The sequence below is a fragment of the Halichoerus grypus genome, chromosome 13 (genome assembly GCF_964656455.1).
Source record: "Halichoerus grypus chromosome 13, mHalGry1.hap1.1, whole genome shotgun sequence".
Classification (NCBI taxonomy): domain Eukaryota; kingdom Metazoa; phylum Chordata; class Mammalia; order Carnivora; family Phocidae; genus Halichoerus; species Halichoerus grypus.
Window position 1 is genome coordinate 7,553,430 of NC_135724.1, and position 19,591 is coordinate 7,573,020.

Here is a 19,591-nt window from a genome sequence, read left to right on the forward strand (position 1 = left end):
TGTCCACAGATATAATTTCCACTTGTATCATAGGGACTTATTGCTGTGTGAGATATTTTGGTTCCTCCAATGTTTTACTATTGTAGATAGGGTTGCAATTAATATCTTCATGCTTCTAGAACAGGAATGTTTAACTAGAGACTGATAACCTTTCAACAGCAGGTTTGTCATTCCAGCAACTGGGCAGGGGCGGGGGGGGGGCAGGGGGAGGCTCGGAGGTGGGAGGGAGGTGGGGGGGTTGGAGGGAGGGATGGCACACCGGAAAAACTTCAATGTCTCTTCTATCCTTAAATTCTATGATCCCCTCCACCACCACGATATGCAGAATTTTCCTTGGCACTGTCCTCCAGTCTTTTTCTAACTGTCACAAATTAATTATCGTAAGGTGATTTCAAATACCTTTTGGGAAAGTCCCAGCCAGCATGAAATGAGGCAGTGAAGATAAAGGTCAGCTGCATTTTGTTTGTTGTGCATTCAGTTGCCATTATGACTGTTCATACAGCACCACAGATAAGCTAACATACTTTAGCGATTGCAGTAAAATAATTTTTAAAAAGCAAATGCACTTTGTACTAAGTATGCTTTCTACACCTTCTTGTTTTGTATTCTTCTTGAGCAGTAATTGTCATCTCATGGATTTTATTTCCACTTATGGCTAATTATATTTTCTCATTCCCATAACCCAAATAATGCTGCTAATATCTTTTGTTTTTGATTCTCTGAACATTTTTAAAGAATTTCAAAGCTTTTTATAGACCTAACAGTTCCTTGGTGTCCCACTATAATAATAAATCCTCAATCAGATGCTTAGCAGGATTTATAAATGTCTAACTTCTTAGTTGTGATGGACTAGAAACACCCAATTTAAAGGCTTTTAGTGTCACAATGGAAAAAACACACCACACATCACTAGTTACGAAGGGGCAGCTAGGGGGACCAAATTTCTGTTTTAAAGTAAGGATTTCAGAGGAAGTTTTGTTGTATTAAAGGCTACCATGTACAAGATGCTGTAAGATTTCTCTCTAGTCTAGTTTTTTTCAAAGCTTCAATCTATTATGACATTAGAACCTATAAACTCCATGAGAACAGGAGTCTTATTTTCTTGTTCAGTGTAACCACCAGGGAAAACAGCCTAGTAGTTACTCAAAAAGTTAAACTTTTAAGTTAAAGTTAAAGTTAAAAGTTAAAAGTTAAAATAAAGTTACCATATGACCCAACAGTTCCACTCATAGACATAAACCTAAGAGAAATGAAAACATGTATCCACACAAAAATCTGTACATGAATGTTCACAGCAGCAGTATTCATAATAGACAAAGAGTGGAAATAACCCAAATGTCCACCAACTGATGAATCAGTAGAAAAAGTATTGTATATCCAGGCAATGGAATTTTATTCAGCCATAAAAAGGAATGAAGGACTTACAGAGGCAATACACGGATGAACCTTGAAAATGCTATGCTAAGTAGAAGTAGGAAGTCACAAACCGCAACATATTGTATGATTTCACAATATGGAGTGTCCAGAACAGGCAAATCCCTACAGAGAGAAAGTTGATTAGTGGTTGCCAGGGGTTGGGGAGGGAAGGTGGAATGGGGAGTGACTGCTCATGGATATGGGTTGTTTTTGGCGGGGGTGGGGGGTGTGGAGAAGGGATGAAAAGGTTCTGAAGTTAGTGCTGGTTGCACAACCTGGTGAATATACTAAAACTACTGAATTGTTCACCTTAAAAGGGTGTTTTATAACATATGAACTATATCTCAATTCAAAATACATATTAAAAATTTTTAATGACATCATAAAAAATAATCTTGCCCGGGCGCCTGAGTGGCTCAGTTGGTTAAGCGTCTGCCTTCGGCTCAGGCCATGATCCCAGGGTCCTGGGATCGAGCCCCGCATCGGGCTCCTTGCTCAGCGGGAAGTCTGCTTCTCCCTCTCCCTCTGCTGCTCCCCTGCTTCTCCTCTCTCTCTCTTTCTCTCTGTCAAATAAATAAATAAAATATTTTTAAAATAATAATAATAATCCTGCCCATTGCCTGGCAAGAAGAAACACATTAAATGCGGAAAAGAAGATTCTTAAATTATAAACTCCTATATTTTGAGGGCAAATGTGTCTTATTCACCTTTCTAAGCCCAGGAGCTATTATGCTCCCTAGCCTGTAGATTATACCCTCTGCATCAGTTAAGATGCTTCCCATTATTGATTAAGGAAAATGCAACTCAAACTCACCTAAATAATAAAGGAATTATGGGCCCATTTGACTTAAAAAGTCCAGATTTAGGCTTCAGCTAAGGCTGCATCATCAAGGACCCAATTTCTTTCTTTATCTCAATTCTGCTCTTCTTTAACAACTTTAACCCCTAACAAATTCCTTCTTGCTCTTAAGACGGTGTCCAGTAGTTTCTAAAGCTACAAGCTTCCTTATTTAAGTCCCTGGTAACTTACTCCAAGTCCAGGAAGTGATAACTCTTGGTCTTTATTGGGCTGAGTTAGGTCTTGCACCAAAACAAAATGAATCGCTGAATCCAGCAGGATGGTGTCAAAGAATAAAGCAGAAAGGCCCAGAGCTAAGAAGCAAAGCTGAGGTACTTTCTTTGTGGGGAAAAAGAGAGCCACTCATTCAAAACACAACTAGAAGAGAAAGGGAGAGAGATACAAGAACAAAGGGGTATTGATTCCAATTAGGAGGACTTCTAGGCTCTAAGTGCTGATTATTTGGTGGTTGGGGGGTGGGTTGAAAATTCCTCCTTTTGCTGTGTTGTTCTTTAAATTTATGTGACAAAGTGCAGGTGTGGTTTTCTGAAAGATCTCACGTAAGAGACTTTAGACTCTGTAGCAGGAGCTTTTAGGTGCAAGAGTAGAGCTTGACAATTATATGTATATTTTAAAAAACAATGGTAAGCACTTGTTGTTTGAAGCCAATCAATCTCACCAATGTGGCTCTTCCATCAGAAAGAATGAAGAAATGCTGAAGAGATTGTTGTTGGAGAGGGAACAGTGCATTGTACTCGGAACTCAATCACTGAATGAATCAGAAAGACTAAGACAATAGGATGACCCGACAGCAGTGTAGGAAGGAAGACTGGCCTGGGGTGTGTGGGAAGCCCCAAATCTCCTGGAGACAGTTTTCTAGGCAGGAGACAACTAAAAAATATGCCAGTTTTACCTCAAAATATTCATCCACAGATATTCCCGTCCTTTTTACATTTAGAGATTTGTAGCTTAAAAAAACGACTGGATGCTGTCAAGTAGCGAGATAATTCTTTACTTGTTAACCAGGGTAAGGAGGACTACATTTTCATAGGAGAGATTCTCTGTCTTGGTGAGAACATAAGAAACCCTAGAGTTCAAGAAAAACTGTCCAGAGCAAATTCCAAATGACTGAAGTCTCCCCATCAAAAGGGGCATAAATGACCAAAATCTTCTCTCTTCATTTTACAACAGCCATCTTGCTTCCTGTTTCTAAGATTTTCCAAGTGTAAAACTGATTTCTCAATTATTGAGTTTTTTCCAGCATATGGGCAAACACACTAAGAATTAACGAGTCTATTGTCATGCTATTTCACGACCTTCAGAACACAAGCTGCAGAGAACAAAGCCTGCCTCTGGGGCTCACTGGCTAAGTGACCCAGAGCCTGAACCCTCCATCCTGTCCCCTTCAAAGAGCAGTGACAATACCCTCCCTCGTAACAGGGTTGCACTGAACATCAACTGAATTAATGCCTATAAACCACTTGGTCCGGTGCCTGGAAACACCACCCAATAAATACTGTTGCTATGTTATGATTATGATAGTTCAGAGGAAACGTGTTCCAAACACTTGAAATGCAATCATCTATTTAAACATTATTTAATATCCCCCATGTGGCTCTAAGATGTGTACATCTGAGAAATGAGGCAGAACTTTCCTCATAGATCAGATGCAGAAACTAAGGATAGAAGGGCCACAGATCCCACAAAGCTAAATGCACAGCTAGACCAAAGACCTACCAATTGCTTATAGAGGTTAACACTGTCAGCTCACAGGAACGTCAGTTCTTGGAGCCACAGATTGTACTCACTAACTAGTAGAATGATAAGGGCCTGGAAAGTCCAAAGAGGGCAAAAATCAGGCCAAGCAATTATTTAATGATCTAGTCAGTTAAAACAGATCTCACAGCCTCCTTATAAAAGTAATAATGATAAGAGCCCACACACAGATTTTTTTTCCAGCCACTGGAATGATTCATTGCCATGTCTCGACGCATTCCATATATTGACTCAGTAGACTTCCCACATATTGACCCCGTATATTGACTCACGGTCTTTACAACAGCCCTTCCAGATGCGGACCCCATGGAACCGAGCAGTTGGGAGATTGCAAAGGACAAGTTTGGGATGCAAACCCTGGCCACATGCCTCAGTGTCCACCATTACCCTCTTACCCTCCACGTTCGTCACGACCCATGATGGTAGCCACCAATCACCTGTAGCCATATTTAAAATTTAAATGAACTCACTTAAAACCAAATAAAATTACAAATTCAGTTCTTCAATTGTCCTAGCCACAATTTAAGTGCTATCAATAGCCACACGTGGCCCAGGGCTTCCACCAGACAGTGCAGACAGAACCTTTCCATCATCACAGACATCCCTCTCGCTGCCCTATGCTCTGGACCCTCACACTTCACTGTCCCAGGGACTCTAGGGGTCTGTCTGCTTTGCCTGTCTATTATCATAGTTTCACTTGAATTAAAAAAAAAAAAAAAAAAGGTTATTTCATTCTCTTTGAACAGGTAGCTTATTCAGGGCCTACAGTTTACACAGCTAACATAGCAAAGGTTGCAAAGCAATTAGAAAACATATTCCCTGCCCCAAAAAACTTAGAATCTGCTTGACTAATGAGTTCTCTGAGGCCTATCACAATTGGGCAATGTTGTCTTCTGGTGGAAAAAAAATGTAAAGTATAGTAGAAAGGCAGCATATTATAAGCAAATCCAACTCATAATACTAAATTATTTGCCAGATACTTTCTTGCACTCTTGTTGCCTGGAACCGTAAATGCATTCTCCCACAGAATCACTGACACATGTGGTGGCTGGGTCCACGTCTTGCCTGACCAGAGCCAATTTACCCTGGGATTCCCCTGAAGCATGGTATCATGTGTTCTTACAGGACCTTTCATCAGCTGTACAATGAGAACATGGAAACCGAGGACCTCCGAGGTACGTTCTGGCTCAAAAATCCTTTGTAATAGTGCTCCTTCTGAGACCAGGATTTTGCATCTAAGTAATCCCAAAATTGAGCTCAGGTAGGAATGACGAAAACACGACAGGCACAGGGATGAAGTGGAGGGTCGCTTGTGCAGATCCCACAGCAGAATCAAGCTGCGTCCTGTCTGGGATCTTCAATCCTTAACCAAAGTCAAAACCCCCCAAGGTGACAGGAGTGCTGGATGCTGGCCATGTGTTTCCTGTCGGCATCTTTTCTCTCTACTCTTCTTTTCACCTTCCGTTCTACTCTGCTCCTTCCTTTCCTCCACCTCCATCTGAAAGTGGTGCCGCAGACCGCAGGATGCAAGTTTTTCATGATCTATTATGAGAATCAGGGACTGTGTGTCTTCCTTCACAACCCCTCCTCCTTTTCATCCCCCACCGCCTTTTCCCGGTCCTCCAGCTACCATCATGGGGAATTTTTTTATATGTCAAAGCATCCTGCGACGTGTTTCATTCCTATCACCTCATTTAACCTCAGAGCAGCCCCATCTGACAAAAGCCACTTACAAAGAGAAAACCAAGGTCTAATTCACCCAGGCCACATAATAAGAGGTGGATTCAAGTGTGAGTGTCTCCCAGGATTCTGCCTTGTCACTGCAGTGGGCCCCCTGAAGTATCCTCAAACCAGGATCACCTGGGACGGCAGGTAGAGCCTTCCTAAGGAAATTTAAGAACCTGGTTTTCATCCTATTCCAGGATAACTTCAACTATTATTTGGGGGAAATTATTTAATGTCTCCGGATTTCAGGTCTCTTATTTGTAAAATGAGGAGTTGGGGTAGAGGATTTTTGAGGTCACTTCCGGCTCAAAACAAGGATTCTATGATACCACCACACGCATAACTTTCCTCCTAAGTACAATTACTTTTGCCACATTTTAACAGATGACAACTAGTATTTACTGATTTACTGATTGTCACTATGAGTCAGGCATTTTACATGCAGTATCTCATTCAGTCTTTATCACAACCTTATAAAGTAAATACCACTGTGGAATAAATTCCTTTTATGATTCTGAAACCAAAGCCCCAACTCTGAAGGACAGAGGCCAGACCCAAACTCAAGGCATCTGCCTCTCTACTGAAAGGCCATGCACTGGTTCCCAGTGTTGTCCACAACTCATACCCACTGACCCCGTGGTCAGAGGCCAGATACTGCACTTCCCATAGTACAAAAATATCTAGCACTCAAGAGTCATAATGCATAAGTAGATTAACTCTCAAGGGGGGGGGAAGCAGAACAGAGAAAAAACAAATATACTTTGATGACTAGACTCCTAATAGACTTTGATGTAGCAGGCATACTCAACTTTTACCTGCCTCATTTAACCTACAGAATTAACTTTTATTTATGAATTAAGCTGACTTCCATGAATCTTTAAAAAAAATCGTATGACAAATACTGATTGTAGTAGCTCCATTAAGCTTAAAGTCCCTAATATAGTTGTTTTTTTTAAACTGGCATTTCTCCCTACCAGTTTAATATATTTTTATAAAGTTGAAGGCAAATCCTGGCTCAATAATACTATCCACGAATGAACCATTAGCCTATCCACACCTTAACTGACTAAAGTCCTTGAACATTAACAGCCTCATATGGGACCTGAGCCCCACCCATATTTGGCAAACAATAGTGGTATATAAGGGCAGTTAAGACATTTCTGGAACTATCACTCATTATTCTCTTGGACTAGATCTCTCCTCATGAAATCAGTAAGACTACAAACTGTTATTAGCTTAATTAAATGTGTCATATGAAAATCCCTCTTGTCAAGTGAAGACATGGACAGATATTTGATAAAGCAAATATAGTAATATTTTAATGATACAACCAAGGTCGTGAATATAGATGTTCACTGTACAATCCTTTTTTTATATTTGAAAGTTTTAAAAATATTTGTTATGCGTTCTACAATATTACTGACTCCTTACTATGTCCCGGGCACTGGTGTATGCTGAAAGAGGACCTTCCAGTTTAACGCAACAATTCTGCAGAACTGGCTTCTACTAGACTCGGAACCCAAAGTAGAGAACCAGATACTCTTTCAGTCGAAACTGGAAAACCCCTATGAGGCTACCTAGCCTGGAAAGGACCCAGTTATGTGCCTGGGGATGGAACCAATCAAAGACGGCCAAATGAATCTGAAAGTCAATCAGGAAGCACCCTGCCCACTACCCATTCCCCCCACCTCCATATCACTTCCAAAAACCCCACCCTAAGTGAAAGTCCCTCCCAAATAGAACATTGACCAATCAAAGACTGTCTTGAGACTTCCTCCTTTTTCTCTGTAAAACCCACTGTCCTTTTAAATCCTTGTGAGTCTCTAGCAGAAGGAACGCAGCAGTGGCGAACTCCCTTACCGTAGTCAACTCTGGATAAACACACTTGGATGAACTCTATCGTGGCCTTCAACTTTCTGATAATCCTCAACTACCATCATCTACATGGTTAGTTAAAATCAGTTGTGACAATTCTTAAATAACAAATATCATACCTATATTTGTTTTCCCTCATAATTCCCCTCTTCTCTGTATTGTTTTTAAGAGAGAAGAGGATACCAGTAGCTTGACCAGAACGGGCAAGGTACCTCCTTCAGAGCATCTTGCTTGGGAAGGTCATCTGTAATGTCTGTCTCTGGGGGAAAATGCTGAGAATCACTGAGTATTCAACTTTAACTCTGCATCAGTGTGTTAGTAAATGCTTTGCCCTCCCCATAGTAAAGGACAAGGAAGTGTGAACAGTAATGGTTGTCTGTGGGCTGCATATTTATGAAATAGTAGCCTGAATAATCATGACTGAGTCACTCCAGCAGACTCAATAGAAAATTATTGCAATTGTCCATCTGCCTTTATTCAATCTTTCCCCTCCCATCTGACCAAACACTGAAATACTCATCCTGCAAGAGTAATTCAAGCCTCACCTCATACATGATGCCTTCTCTTGTCATGCCAAATCAGATGGATTAACCTCTCCATAAAACACTCATAGTTATAGCCTTAGAAAGAAGGAAAGAAAGGGAGGAGAAGAGGGAGAGAGAGAGAAAGAGACATGGAGGGAGGGACACAGGGAGGAAGAAGATAAACCTGTTTTATAGTCTTGTGGAAAATGGAGAAGATCCAGGATTCTTGCAAGGACATAACCTTAACATTTTGCTTTTTTTTAAAGATTTTATTTATTAGAGAGAGAGAGAGAGAGAGAGAGAGAGAAACAGAGGGAGAGGGACAAGCAGACTCCACATTGAAGCTGATGCATGGCTCGATCTCAGGACCCCAAGATCATGACCTGAGCCAAAACCAAGAGCCGGACACTTAACTGACTGAGCCACGCAGGCACCCCTCAACATTTTACTTGCAAAGGTGACAGAATGACAACACTGTTCTGTTTCTTTCTCCTTCACAGCCATCACATTTCTCAGCTATTACCCAGAATTGCTGCTGCTCTTCATATATACTTTCCCTCCAATTTCCTCAAAGAGACTCATGAACTATCAGTCAATTCTGAATCAACAAAGCTTCTACAAAAGGGTAGCCCTAGCCATGTAATGCAATAGCCCTTTCTGTCATTTGTCAAAGGGGATGTTGGAGTTTCACTACTGGTATGAGATTACAAAATCTAATAGGAAAGGTCAGCCTAATACAAGCCAACAGCTTTCTGACATGTTATTCAGAACTGGCTGATGTGTGGGATCGTGAGTGCCTCATCTCTGGATGTCTACGTGCAGAACCCAGATAAGGTCCTCCAGGGATCCTCCAGATGGGAAGTTAGGAAAGGGGACTCCTTTAAGTCTTGCTAACTTGAAAATTCAAATAAGATTTCTAAGACAAAACTTAAATAGGGTCGGGAGAGGGTGGAAGGAAAGAATAAGGAGGGAAAAAGGAGGAAAAAAATGTTCCAATTTGTATTATGGTTGGAAAAGTCTGACTCGGTACTGGGTCCATCAGCATGGAATGCATGTTACACTTTGGGCGCCTGGGATTTGTAATGTGGTCAGCCTGGGCTACAGCATTTCTCTGGCTCTGTTAAGTACATTGCTGAGCTGCTGTCTCTGACACCATAAAAGTGTTCCTACAGGGGCTCCTGGGTGGCTCAGTCGTTAAACGTTTGCCTTCGGCTCGGGTCATGGTCCCAGGGTCCTGGGATCGAGTCCTACATCGGGCTCCCTGCTCCACAGGAAGCCTGCTTCTCCCTCTCCCACTACCCCCTGCTTGTGTTCCCTCTCTCACTGTGTCTCTCTCTGTCATATAAATAAATAAAATCTTAAAAAAAAAGAGTGTTCCTACAGACCCAGATAGACGGTTGGGTTGGGCACAGCAGAAAATGCGCCACTGATGACTCAGAAGCTACTCCTCAGCCCGAGGCTCAAAACACCTCCAGGTCCACTCAGCATTGAGGGACTGGTTCCAAAGGGGAAGCTAGGGTGCTGGGACCGTGCAGGGAGCACAGCAGTCCTGAGATGAGTCCTAGACCCCTCTAACAATCGAATGAATTTGGCCTTTGCAGAACTCATTTCATCACCCCAATGAACCTTCACTTCCTCATCAAGAAACAGAAATATATGTAAAATTGTGCACATAAATTAGAAAACAGAGCAAACACGAATGAGAAGGCTACTATTGCTTACTTGCAAAAGAAAAGAAAATGGTGAATTCTTTTTTGATATCTGATCACATTCACCTGCACTTACGATGGCAATAGACATTGAAAGCAATGTCTAACAGGTAGAATCACAGAAGCCATGGTTTGCCGATGATGATGGGTGTGGCATAGGTTGCTCGTTGCTTAGAAAATTATCACTTCCTTATTTCATCCTCCTTAAGAGAATGTCCACTTTTCCAGCAATATCAGTGTGTTTGGCTAAGAAACTCTACTCACCAGACTCCCTTGTAGCTAACAGCGGCTGTGGGACACAGTTCACGGCAACAAGATGCACATTTCCTAAGATTTCTGGGAATGTCCCAAGTCCCAGTATAGTCATTTATCCCTCCTTCCTTGTCTTTCTTTGTGTTCCTGGAATGCTGACCTCATTCTTAGATGCTCAGCGGTTCTGCTTGAAGGACAGCAGAGCAGAAAGGCAACATGAGCCTGACCCTGGAGCAGCACCCTGTACCCCGAAATGACTGCCCCCAAACTCTTTGCAAGAAAAAGTAAACCCTTTATTTCTTTCAACAGTATCAGGGCTTTTCAGCTAAATCCATCCCAAGTAGACAGTATCAATCAAGAAACACCAAAGTTTTCCAAAGTTCTTTGGGTTTTATCGATATCAAGTTGTTCCCTGTGTTTTCAGATCAAGGAGATCATGCTCAGAACAATGTGCTGGTACCTTCACACATCATTACAACAACCTGACCACACTCAAGGTTTGGGGTCCTGTCATCTTGGTGATAAAGTCTGACTGTAAAGACAGTCAAACTTCATCTCACTTCTCTTCCAAGGTAAACTGCTGAATTGCACATCTTATTGAATACAATAAAAACAAAGATACATGTCCATGAAAATGATGCCAGTAGGTGTTTTCTATATTCCTGCCAATGGGAAACTCTTCTAGAAATAGTACATAGAGTTGATTGTATTACACATTGCCTTACTATAGGGTCATCCCATGCCATTCTCCAACTATTTAGAGCCCAACAAAGACAAATTTTAATATAAATTCTAGGAAATGAAAAAAATAATTTAAAAGGAGAGATCCTTCTATTTCAGATGATAAACTCCAACTATCAATGGACCTATGCCAACCGTGTTGTGAACAGAAAACTTACAGTCCAGGCACCTTTGGTCATTCAGAGCATAGAAATAAAATTGTTCACACCCAGTTCCTAGAATTAGAACTGCTTCCCCTTTAACTGTTCATCCTGTATTTATAAAATCAGCAGTATTAATGACTGCATGCTGCCTTCACAAGGCAGTTGTAAGAAACAGACCAACACTCATGCAGCTTTCCCCTTGATTCCTCAGCTTGCACAAGTCACGGTGCTTTACTGGGTAAACTTCAAAGCAATGTAAATAGACCCCCGTTCCATCCACTCATGCACAGAAGCTGATTACCTTTCAAGAGTAGTGTAACAAAGTTTGGAGCTCCATTCTTCCATCCTTGATGGGATGCATCGGCTGTCATGATGGTGAGTTTGTCAGAGTTCATTCCCAAGATTGTGGTACGCTGTTGGCAGCAATGACTTCTGTGAGCAGAATAGAAGGGAGAGAAAGAAAAGGAACTTGTTAGTGGGGACAAACACTTTGGTTGGTCACTCCTCATCCCTTCTCCTTGCCCACCTGCCAATGTAGATATTGAAAAAGCAAAATACTCCTTTTTCCAGCCACCCTTGCTGCTCAGAGAGGCTATGAGACCCTCTTCTGTCCAAATAGATGTGAGATAGAGGGACCCTGGGGACAGATTTTTGTTCCTGCATAAAAAGAGACAGGTATATGAGAAGAGCTTTCTCTTGCCATCTTGATAGACCCCCTACTTCTGCACTCATACACCGCCTTGTGAAGACTTGCTGTCAGTATGGCAACCATTTGGTGACCAGGAAGCATCAAACCTAAGGATAAAAACTAAACATACTAGAGGTTGGAGCAGAAGGAAAGAAAGAGCATGGGACCCACATGATATTGTCCCTAGCCACTCTCAAAACACCTTCCTCTAAACATCTTATTAAATTTACAGTGAAGTCCTTTCTTAAAAGGTAGATTGTTCCACTCTGCTCTAGTATTCTACATCTAAAAGGACACATATTGACTCAGATTAAGCATCAGGACCTATAAAATTATAGGGGTTCTAAAAATATAACACAAAAGTAACTCGAGAACAATGCATCAGTAACAGCCAAGTCCATGAATAACCAGTCTACCACAGCTTGTTAGTTCATGGAAATATTTACCTGGCAGAGTTTGAAGCAGCTGGAACAACTCCAGGGCTCCTCAGCCTCCAGGTCAATTTAGAATGAATGCCAGACTTCTTTGGAAGGAATTTCAAAACGCCCCCTTCATTGAGAAAGTACTTACTTATCCTACAGGCCCAGCCACCAAGGCCAAGGAAATCATGAGAACTGTTTTCTGTATATATATGGCAAACACCTCTGGACAGATTGACAATTTCACTTTGTTTTTAATAATAATGAAGCTTTGCCATTTCCTGCTGGGGAGGTGGAGGGATAAAGGATAATTATTGCCGTTTTTTGAAAGGAAAAGCTACAAATAACATGAAATTAGGTGATTACCTATAAAGCACAGTCAAAATGTAGCCCCATGTAGAGATAGCCAGTGAGCCGGCAGAGGTCAGAATCCAGAAACTTCAAATCTCAGTCTAGCTTCTGTCCCTCAGGGACCCTCTTTCCTGATGACACAGCAGATGCCGCGGTGAGTCACTCCGTTCCTTGCACCTTCCAGAAGCTGGGCCAGGATACAGAGAGAACACAGATTAAAAAGGCAAATCAAACCAGCTCATTCAAATAATTGTAATTAAAGTACCCTAGTGATTTTTTACTCTCAAACATTTAGAATAAAAAGGACCTTAGAAAAAAATATAAAGAACGCACCAGTATAAAAGAATATATGAGAACATTAAAAGTCAGAGTGACTTTCAAATAGTGTCTACAAAGTAAGCAAAAATGGAGTAACTAGAAGTAGCAGAGAGAGAAGAAATGTTCTAGAAATACATTTATTATTCAAGAGTTAACTGGGGCTAAGTCAGCATTTTATTTTCATTTGATAATAAGGCATGCTACGACTTTTTCAAAATAATGTGAGGTGGCTTGAAATAGTCTGCGTAAACTATAGGGCCTTTAGAATATAAATAATACTGCTTGAGTGCAAACTCTTGCCCAGTGTCATGCTAGCTTTGTGATTTAATCTCTCATTGTCCTGGCCTTGCTGATCAGGTTTACTATGGGAGCAATAATGGCACCAACTTCAGAGCATTCTTACTTCATTTAAGTGGGGAAGCTGAGAGAACGCCAAGCAGGATAAATGCCCAAAAAACTACATTTCATATATCGTTTTCAGATGACAGAAAATCACAAATTAAAAAAAAAAAAAAAAGCCTGAAAGAAATTAGAGGAAAAAACACATTACCTACAGAGGAACAAAGATAAAAACCACATCCATCTTGCCCTCAGAAATCATGCAAGCAAGAAGAGAGTGAAATGAAATATTTAAAGTGTTGAAAGAAAAAAAACCACCAAACTAGAATTCTGTACCTTGAGAAATTATCCTTCAAAAGTAAAGAACAAATAAAGACTTTCTCAGACAAACAAAAACTGAGGGAATTTGTTGCCAGCAGATCAGCCTTGCAAGAAATGTTAAAAGAAGTTCTTTAGAGAGAAGGAAAATGATGTAGGTCAGAAACTCAGATCTATTAAAGAAAGGAAGAGCATCAAAGAGGGAATAAGTGAGGGTAAAATAAAAATTTTCCCTAATTGACCTAACAGATAAAAGTTTGTTCAAAAGAACAGCAACAATGTATTCGACTATGTGAGCTCATGTCTATACCTTGTGTCCATACATACGCCTGTAGGTGCTTACCTATAACTGAAATGCACGGCAGTGATGATTCAAGGGATAAGAGGGAGGATTAGGATTATTTTGTTGCATAAGGCACTCACACTGCCCAGGAAGCAATAAGCAATTCAGGGTTATTTAAAGGCGGACTTGGGTTAGTTGTAAGAGTACATGGCAAACTCTAGGGAAACCGCTAAAAAAAAGTAAAAATAATAAAAATAAAAGTAAAAGCACAACTGATGTGTTAAGAATGAAGAGAAAATGGAATTATGGAAAATGCTCAACCATAACCACAGAAGACAGAAAAAAGAATGGAAGACACTCTTTCCACCATCTTTCCGTGCGGCCATAATGGTGTGCATGAGTGTCCTGGCAGATGCTCTCAAGAGCATTAACAATGCTGAAAAGAGAGGCAAACACCAGGTTCTTATTAGGCCGTGCTCCAAAGTCATCGTCTGGTTTCTCACTGTGATGATGAAGCACGGTTACATTGGTGAATTTGAAATCATTGATGATCACAGAGCAGGGAAAATTGTTGTGAACCTCACAAGCAGGTTAAACAAGTGTGGAGTGATCAGCCCCAGATTTGATGTACAACTGAAAGATCTAGAAAAATGGCAGAATAACCTGCTCCCATCCTGCCAGTTTGGTTTCATTGTACTGAAAACCTCAGCTGGCATCATGGACCATGAAGAAGCAAGACGAAAACACAGGAGGGAAAATCCTGGGATTCTTTTTCTAGGGATGTAATACATACGTGCAAATAAAATGCCTCAATGGAAAAAAAAAAAAGAATGGAGGACAAAAATAGGTATAAAAAAGGGATAACAAATAGAAAACAATAATATGGTAGATATTAATCCAACTAATATCAATAATCACTTTGAATGTCAATGGTCTAAAAACACCAATTAAAAAACAGATTGTCGGGGCGCCTGGGTGGCTCAGATGGTTAAGCGTCTGCCTTCAGCTCAGGTCATGATCCCAGGGTCCTGGGATTGAGCCCCGCATCGGGCTCCCTGCTCAGCAGGAAGCCTGCTTCTCCCTCTCCCACTCCCCCTGCTTGTGTTCCCTCTCTCACTGTTTCTCTCTCTCTGTCAAATAAATAAATAAATATTTAAAAAATAAAAAAATAAAAAACATTGTCAGAGTAGATCAAAAACAAAACCTAACTATATGTTGTCTACAAGAAACCCACTTTAAATATAAAGATACATACAGATTAAAAGTAAATGGATGGGGGCGCCTGGGTGGCTCAGTTGGTTAAGTGTCTGCCTTTGGCTTGGGTCATAGTCCCAGAGTACTGGGATCAAGCCCCACGTAGGGTTCCCTGCTCTGCAGGGAGCCTGCTTCTCCCTCTCCCTCTGCCTGCAGCTCCCCCTTCTTGCTCTCTCTCTCTCTCTCTGTCAAGTAAATGAATAAAAACCTTAAAAAAAAAAAAGTAAATGGATGAAGAGTTAATTTATCTGAAGTTTCTAGGGCAATGCCTCACCCTGAGTAAATACTATATAATTATTTATTATTATTGGAAGAATTCAATAATATAATTAACATATTTTTAAAAATATATTCAATATATATTTATTTAATATAAACATTTGGAAGAGTTAAAGAATTGAACATATCTTAAGACATTAAGAACATCTCAATAGATTCTAAAAATTACACAATGTAAAACATTCTCTGGCTACAGTGCAATAAGTAACCAATAATTTTTTTTTAATTGGTAAAATTTAAACATCCTCTCCCCACCACCTAACCCTAATTCTAACCCTAGACATCTTATTTTATGAAGGTGGAGAGCTGGTTGATTATTGGTGATGGTGTTTCTCTTGCCATGGAAACATGAGAAATTTTCCCTGTTTCTTTTTTAAGCAAGATAGTTGGTCTTAAAGTCCTTGAGTTCTGGGTTTCCCTGACTAGAAATAAGGCTAACTTTGTTTTGTGAGATGCATTCAGGAAAATGAGTTTTGCTTGGAGAGTAATAGAAGAAGGTGACCCTTCTTGGAAAGACTATTTGATTCCATAAATTAAGGCTTGGGGGCTTCTATAGGACTTGGTTGTGGGCAGGGTCCTTGGCCCTCAGTTAGGAACCAAGTGCCATGGGTTTTGGAGTTTCAACCAGGATCTGCAAGACCAAATATAATGTTGAGGGTGTGGAAGCTACCATTAGAAGTTGCCTTCTAATAAAATATTTTACAGTCATCTATTATTACATAATAAACTATCCCCAAACTTTAAATTGTTGTTGACTTAAGACAAAAATCATTTTACTATATTGCACGCTTCTGTGGGTCTGGAATGTGAGTGGGGATCAGCTAGGTGATTCTTCTGTTCCACGTGGGTTTGACAAAAATGACTCTGGTATTCAGTTGGCAGATGGGCTGGCCTGGAGGGTCCCAGGATGGCTTCATGTGCATGAAGACTCATGCACACATACCTGGACAAGGATGGCTGAAGAACAAGTATAGCTAGGTGTATTAAGTACAGCACCACGCGTGACCTCCCAGCATGTGATGTCAGTGTAACCAGACATTGTACCTGATGGTTCAGGACTCCAGGAGTGAATAAGGCAAAAGCAGCATGGTCTTTTATAATCTAAGCCCACATGTCACCTCATGTCACTTCTACTATTGACTGGTAAAAACCATCACAAGCCAGCCCAGATAAAAGCAAAGGGCACATACCCCCAGCTCTGACTAGTGCCAACAACTTAACAGCCACTATTTGAAACCACCACAACTACATAGACATGGGCTTAGACCACTGGGAACATCCAAAATGGACTGAAAATCAGGGGCCCTTCTCCAATTTCAGGAACTGCATAAGCCACCAGAATTCATATATAACATGCCTAATGGAAACAGAGCCAGACAGAGGCTAACTGTGGCTTAGTTATGTTTTTAATTACATTAAGAAAATACCAACTCTTATTTTACTAAAGCTTTAAAAATGTTACATATTTAAAACAGATTTATTCACTTAAAAAGTAAAATGTTCTACAAAGCTGAAAAAAAAAATCTCTTGCTCACTGTATTAGTTTTCTATTGGCTTCTATAACACATACCACAAATTCAGTGGCTTCAAACAACAGATATTTATTATATTACAGATCTGTAGGTCAGAGTCTGGCACAGGCCTTGCTAAGCTATTATCTTAATTTCCACAGGGCACTTCCTTTCTGGAGGCTCTAGGGGAGAATCTGTTTCCTTTTTTTTCAGGTAGTTGGCAACATTTAGTCCTTCAGTTTGTAGAACTGAGGTCCCTGTTTCTTTGATGAGGGTTGTTCCTGACTCTTAGAGGCCACCCATGTTCCTAGGGTCATGACCACTCCTGTGGTCACATCTCTCTCTCTCCTCTCTGACCTCAAACGTTCATGTGATTGGATTCACTTAAATAATCCAGGATAATCTCCCAATCTCAAAATCCTTAATTAAATCACATCTGCAAAGTCCCTTTTGCCATGCTACTTAACATAGTCATGTTTTCTGGAGATCAGGACAGGAGCATCTTTGGGAGGTTCTGCCTACCACAATCACTACTCTCCATCCAATTTCAAAGTCTTTTTTTGTTATATTACCAGTGTATAGCACGATTTCTGGATTTTCTTTTTTAATTTAAGCCTTAACATTAAGATAATGATTTAACTCTTTTATGTGCCCACACATTCACACACACATACATATTCCTCCTTCTCTCATTCTCCCCTTCAAAAAAAGAGTTTTACCACAATTTTTGGTTAAATCATTACCCCCTGTTTACATTATTATAAGCAAGTAAAATTTTTTAAAGATTTTATTTATTTATTTGAGAGAGAGAGAACACAAGCCTGGGGAGATTCAGAGGGAGGGCAGACTCTCTGCTGAGCAGGGAGCCCAACGTGGGGCTCGATCCCAGGACCCCAAGATCATGACCTAAGCCGAAGGCAGACACTTAACCAACTGAGCCACCCAGGTGTCCCTAAGCAAAGTAAATATTTTTATAACTGAAAATATGTTATGCTATGTTTATTTATTTCCTGCATAATTGCAATGACTATTTGTTACCTTTCTTTCAGTCACTTAATTTTCTATGTATTGATCATCTTGGAAGTTTTCATCAGAATTGGAAATCATTTCTCAATACATTTGAACGCAGCAAGAAATCTATCAATTGTTCTCCTTGCTTGAAAACATTCCTCCCTGGCCTTATTCCCTTTCACTGGAACTTGGATTGATTGCTGTCCAATCTATTATAGCTATTGAACTGGAAATATTCTGTTAGTATCACTTCCAGGATTGCCTTTTCATTTCTCCTATGTTGAGAATCACCTGTCTCTTGGTCTACTCCCTCTTTTTGCTGGAGCACATGCTCCAGTAACTCTCTGAGAAAAGGTGCATGATTTTTTTTTTTTTTTTTAGTTTGCATGTCTTAAAATCTTTTTTTATTCTACCCTCACATTTGCTTAATGTTTAGGCTTTGTATAGTATGCTGGGTTGGAAATCTTCCTCCCCCAACTCTAAAATGATGTCAAGATTTGAGTGAGGATGGTGTGGGGAGTGGCCTGTATGGTATCTTATAGCAATGGAATAACAGAGAAGGTCAATTGTGAAGGGGTAATTAACCAGAATGACATCTCCACCACAAGTATGTTCTCAGGCACATCATTTTTAGAAAAGAGCAGATGATATTTGAGGATCTAAGAAATGGTTCCTTTAATCTACCTATGCTTGCATATTTTAGAATAGTTTTCATGTACTTAACCTCTAGCCTTTCATATACTTAACCAATTTGAACACTGCTGTTCTAAAGCATTAACTCTTACTGGAAGAGGGGTACCTAAGGGGTAGAGAGACAAAAAATACTGGTTGTCTCACTCTTTCCTTCTTTTTCACTTACCATCCCTCAAGACCAGAAACAAAAAGCTTTAGAAAAGTTATTTCTTTCTACTGTATCACATCCTCCTTCTACCCTATAAAAGTGGTTCAATGGCCTCTTTGTGATTCTGTTGCTCAATAACCTAAATTTCTCTAGAGTCAAGAATACTCAAATAAAATCACCAATAATGACAATTTTCATTTATTTTTCCTTTTAAAATTTATATCAGAAATTTATATGGTCCCCTTTGCAAGATATGAAGAATTTAAGAAATATATAAATTATAAATGTTTTTAAAAGACTCATGAGTTTTAAAGATTCAAGACAAGAGAAAAAAGAAAGACTTCAATGATTTTCTAATCACATTTATCATGAACAATTTTGGCCTATGTTTCTACTAATGAAAATTATTATTAATTTTAGTCAAGTTTTAAAGAAAGTAATCAAGTCCTAGACACTGGATATTATGGCAATGCTATAATCTTATTTTCCAGGCTTGTGGAAACCAGAGAGTTTTACAGTGAACAGTTAAGCAGTCTATGATTAATTGCTAAAATGAGAGCTATAAGCATATATCTGACTCAGTATCATGAAAGACCTAGGCTATTAGCAAATGTGCTCCAGAACTTTATCCTGTAATCTACTTAAATAAAAAATAAAAGTTACTAAGCTGTAAGTTGGTGAGAAATGCAATTGAAAAATTCATAGTAAAACTCAAACAGATTATCTTAATATATATTCAACCTCAGGGTCCAAGCATATTCATTTCTACCACAAGTTCTGAATGGAAACAAACATTATGATATTAAAATTGAATTTTTACCCTAAAACTAACATGGAAATGAAAATTGAAAAAAATAAGTACATTTATTTCTTTTACCCAGAGTTTTACTAAGAGTTTTAAATTATTTGTACATTTAGACCTCTTGCATTTTAACTTCCTCTGAGAACAATAGAAATATATTCCCACCCTGTTACAGCCT

At 39.8% G+C, this 19,591-nt stretch overlaps 1 protein-coding gene and 1 pseudogene across 8 annotated transcripts in view; one reads left to right on the forward strand and one right to left on the reverse strand.

Moving 5' to 3' along the window:
- The window catches only part of SOCS6 (suppressor of cytokine signaling 6), a 156,728-nt gene that overhangs the window by 90,818 nt on the left and 46,319 nt on the right, over nucleotides 1–19,591 (reverse strand). For 7 of the 8 annotated variants that reach the window (XR_013443255.1, XR_013443251.1, XR_013443250.1 and 4 more), the window contains 2 exons: nucleotides 12,473–12,644; nucleotides 11,301–11,431 (listed from right to left, as the gene is read on the reverse strand). The gene's annotated coding sequence lies outside the window, so the exon portion shown is untranslated. Of the gene's footprint in view, nucleotides 1–1,367; nucleotides 1,980–11,300; nucleotides 11,432–12,472; nucleotides 12,645–19,591 lie in introns of those variants that run through there. The other variant, XR_013443252.1, reaches the window with a different exon arrangement.
- Nucleotides 14,079–14,546, forward strand: LOC118540288 (small ribosomal subunit protein uS8 pseudogene; annotated as a pseudogene).